This window comes from Palaemon carinicauda, chromosome 5 (assembly GCF_036898095.1).
Source record: "Palaemon carinicauda isolate YSFRI2023 chromosome 5, ASM3689809v2, whole genome shotgun sequence".
NCBI lineage: Eukaryota > Metazoa > Arthropoda > Malacostraca > Decapoda > Palaemonidae > Palaemon > Palaemon carinicauda.
The window spans coordinates 84,899,250-84,904,249 of NC_090729.1; the positions used below are offsets into that span (position 1 = coordinate 84,899,250).

The following is a 5,000-nucleotide window of genomic DNA, read 5'->3' on the forward strand; positions in this document are numbered from 1 at the left end:
TGCTCCTAACTGAGAACAACATTCAACTAAAACAGAAACAAAACAAAAATATATATCGATCTAAAACTCAAGTCTCCTCCTCACTGAGAACAACATTCAACTAAAACAGGAACAAAGTAAATGAAACAAATATATTTCAATCTAAAACTCAAGTCTGTTCCTCACTGAGAACATCATTCAACTAAAACAGAAACAAAACAAAAATATATTTCGATCTAAAACTCAAGTCTCCCCCTCGCTGAGAACAACATTCAATTAAAACAGAAACAAAACAAAAATATATTTCGATCTAAAACTCAAGTCTGCTCCTCACTGAGAACAACATTCAACTAAAACAGAAACAAAACAAAAATATATTTCGATCTAAAACTCAAGTCTGCTCCTCACTGAGAACAACATTCAACTAAAACAGAAACAAAACAAAAATATATTTCGATCTAAAACTCAAGTCTCCCCCTCGCTGAGAACAACATTCAATTAAAACAGAAACAAAACAAAAATATATTTCGATCTAAAACTCAAGTCTGCTCCTCACTGAGAACAACATTCAACTAAAACAGAAACAAAACAAAAATATATTTCGATCTAAAACTCAAGTCTGCTCCTCACTGAGAACAACATTCAACTAAAACAGAAACAAAACAAAAATATATTTCGATCTAAAACTCAAGTCTCCCCCACGCTGAGAACAACATTCAATTAAAACAGAAACAAAACAAAAATATATTTCGATCTAAAACTCAAGTCTGCTCCTCACTGAGAACAACATTCAACTAAAACAGAAACAAAACAAAAATATATTTCGATCTAAAACTCCAGACTCCTCACTGAGAACAACATTCAACTACAATAGAAACAAAACAAAAATATATATCGATCTAAAACTCAAGTCTCCTCCTCACTGAGAACAACATTCAACTAAAACAGGAACAAAGTAAATGAAACAAATATATTTCAATCTAAAACTCAAGTCTCCCCCTCACTGAGAACAACATTCAACTAAAACAGGAACAAAGTAAATGAAACAAATATATTTCAATCTAAAACTCAAGTCTCCCCCTCACTGAGAACAACATTCAACTAAAACAGAAACAAAACAAAAATATATTTCGATCTAAAACTCAAGTCTCCCCCTCACTGAGAACAACATTCAACTAAAACAGGAACAAAGTAAATGAAACAAATATATTTCAATCTAAAACTCAAGTCTCCCCCTCACTGAGAACAACATTCAACTAAAACAGGAACAAAGTAAATAAAACAAATATATTTCAATCTAAAACTCAAGTCTCCCCCTCACTGAGAACAACATTCAACTAAAACAGGAACAAAGTAAATGAAACAAATATATTTCAATCTAAAACTCAAGTCTCCCCCTCGCTGAGAACAACATTCAATTAAAACAGAAACAAAACAAAAATATATTTCGATCTAAAACTCAAGTCTCCTCCTCACTGAGAACAACATTCAACTAAAACAGAAACAAAGTAAATGAAACAAATATATTTCAATCTAAAACTCAAGTCTCCCCCTCGCTGAGAACAACATTCAATTAAAACAGAAACAAAACAAAAATATATTTCGATCTAAAACTCAAGTCTCCTCCTCACTGAGAACAACATTCAACTAAAACAGGAACAAAGTAAATGAAACAAATATATTTCAATCTAAAACTCAAGTCTCCCCCTCACTGAGAACAACATTCAACTAAAACAGGAACAAAGTAAATGAAACAAATATATTTCAATCTAAAACTCAAGTCTCCCCCTCACTGAGAACAACATTCAACTAAAACAGAAACAAAACAAAAATATATTTCGATCTAAAACTCAAGTCTCCCCCTCACTGAGAACAACATTCAACTAAAACAGGAACAAAGTAAATGAAACAAATATATTTCAATCTAAAACTCAAGTCTCCCCCTCACTGAGAACAACATTCAACTAAAACAGGAACAAAGTAAATGAAACAAATATATTTCAATCTAAAACTCAAGTCTCCCCCTCACTGAGAACAACATTCAACTAAAACAGGAACAAAGTAAATGAAACAAATATATTTCAATCTAAAACTCAAGTCTCCCCCTCACTGAGAACAACATTCAACTAAAACAGGAACAAAGTAAATGAAACAAATATATTTCAATCTAAAACTCAAGTCTCCCCCTCGCTGAGAACAACATTCAATTAAAACAGAAACAAAACAAAAATATATTTCGATCCAAAAGTCAAGTCTCCTCCTCACTGAGAACAACATTCAACTAAAACAGGAACAAAGTAAATGAAACAAATATATTTCAATCTAAAACTCAAGTCTCCCCCTCACTGAGAACAACATTCAACTAAAACAGGAACAAAGTAAATGAAACAAATATATTTCAATCTAAAACTCTAGTCTCCCCCTCACTGAGAACAACATTCAACTAAAACAGGAACAAAGTAAATGAAACAAATATATTTCAATCTAAAACTCAAGTCTCCCCCTCACTGAGAACAACATTCAACTAAAACAGAAACAAAACAAAAATATATTTCGATCTAAAACTCAAGTCTCCCCCTCACTGAGAACAACATTCAACTAAAACAGGAACAAATTAAATGAAACAAATATATTTCAATCTAAAACTCAAGTCTCCCCCTCACTGAGAACAACATTCAACTAAAACAGGAACAAAGTAAATGAAACAAATATATTTCAATCTAAAACTCAAGTCTCCCCCTCACTGAGAACAACATTCAACTAAAACAGGAACAAAGTAAATGAAACAAATATATTTCAATCTAAAACTCAAGTCTCCCCCTCGCTGAGAACAACATTCAATTAAAACAGAAACAAAACAAAAATATATATCGATCTAAAACTCAAGTCTCCCCCTCGCTGAGAACAACATTCAATTAAAACAGAAACAAAACAAAAATATATTTCGATCTAAAACTCCAGACTCCTCCTCACTGAGAACAACATTCAACTAAAACAGAAACAAAAAAAAAATATATTTCGATCCAAAAGTCAAGTCTCCTCCTCACTGAGAACAACATTCAACTAAAACAGGAACAAAGTAAATGAAACAAATATATTTCAATCTAAAACTCAAGTCTCCCCCTCACTGAGAACAACATTCAACTAAAACAGGAACAAAGTAAATGAAACAAATATATTTCAATCTAAAACTCAAGTCTCCCCCTCACTGAGAACAACATTCAACTAAAACAGGAACAAAGTAAATGAAACAAATATATTTCAATCTAAAACTCAAGTCTCCCCCTCACTGAGAACAACATTCAACTAAAACAGGAACAAAGTAAATGAAACAAATATATTTCAATCTAAAACTCAAGTCTCCCCCTCACTGAGAACAACATTCAACTAAAACAGAAACAAAACAAAAATATATTTCGATCTAAAACTCAAGTCTCCCCCTCACTGAGAACAACATTCAACTAAAACAGGAACAAAGTAAATGAAACAAATATATTTCAATCTAAAACTCAAGTCTCCCCCTCACTGAGAACAACATTCAACTAAAACAGGAACAAAGTAAATGAAACAAATATATTTCAATCTAAAACTCAAGTCTCCCCCTCACTGAGAACAACATTCAACTAAAACAGGAACAAAGTAAATGAAACAAATATATTTCAATCTAAAACTCAAGTCTCCCCCTCGCTGAGAACAACATTCAATTAAAACAGAAACAAAACAAAAATATATATCGATCTAAAACTCAAGTCTCCCCCTCGCTGAGAACAACATTCAATTAAAACAGAAACAAAACAAAAATATATTTCGATCTAAAACTCCAGACTCCTCCTTACTGAGAACAACATTCAACTAAAACAGAAACAAAAAAAAAATATATTTCGATCCAAAAGTCAAGTCTCCTCCTCACTGAGAACAACATTCAACTAAAACAGGAACAAAGTAAATGAAACAAATATATTTCAATCTAAAACTCAAGTCTCCCCCTCACTGAGAACAACATTCAACTAAAACAGGAACAAAGTAAATGAAACAAATATATTTCAATCTAAAACTCAAGTCTCCCCCTCACTGAGAACAACATTCAATTAAAACAGAAACAAAACAAAAATATATATCGATCTAAAACTCAAGTCTCCCCCTCGCTGAGAACAACATTCAATTAAAACAGAAACAAAACAAAAATATATTTCGATCTAAAACTCCAGACTCCTCCTCACTGAGAACAACATTCAACTAAAACAGAAACAAAAAAAAAATATATTTCGATCTAAAAGTCAAGTCTCCTCCTCACTGAGAACAACATTCAACTAAAACAGGAACAAAGTAAATGAAACAAATATATTTCAATCTAAGACTCAAGTCTCCCCCTCACTGAGAACAACATTCAACTAAAACAGGAACAAAGTAAATGAAACAAATATATTTCAATCTAAAACTCAAGTCTCCCCCTCACTGAGAACAACATTCAACTAAAACAGAAACAAAACAAAAATATATTTCGATCTAAAACTCAAGTCTCCCCCTCGCTGAGAACAACATTCAATTAAAACAGAAACAAAACAAAAATATATTTCGATCTAAAACTCAAGTCTGCTCCTCACTGAGAACAACATTCAACTAAAACAGAAACAAAACAAAAATATATTTCGATCTAAAACTCCAGACTCCTCACTGAGAACAACATTCAACTAAAACAGAAACAAAACAAAAATATATTTCGATCTAAAACTCCAGACTCCTCACTGAGAACAACATTCAACTAAAACAGAAACAAAACAAAAATATATTTCGATCTAAAACTCCAGACTCCTCACTGAGAACAACATTCAACTAAATCAGGAACAAAACAAAAATATATTTCGATCTAAAACTCCAGACTCCTCCTCACTGAGAACAACATTCAACTAAAACAGAAACAAAAAAAAAATATATTTCGATCGAAAAGTCAAGTCTCCTCCTCACTGAGAACAACATTCAACTAAAACAGGAACAAAGTAAATAAAACAAATATATTTCAA

The 5,000-nt window shown here is 31.7% G+C and overlaps 1 long non-coding RNA gene across 4 annotated transcripts in view; it reads right to left on the reverse strand.

Annotated features, from left to right (window-relative positions):
* The window catches only part of LOC137641355 (uncharacterized), a 535,183-nt gene that overhangs the window by 377,270 nt on the left and 152,913 nt on the right, over positions 1-5,000 (reverse strand). The gene's annotated exons all lie outside the window — the stretch shown is intronic.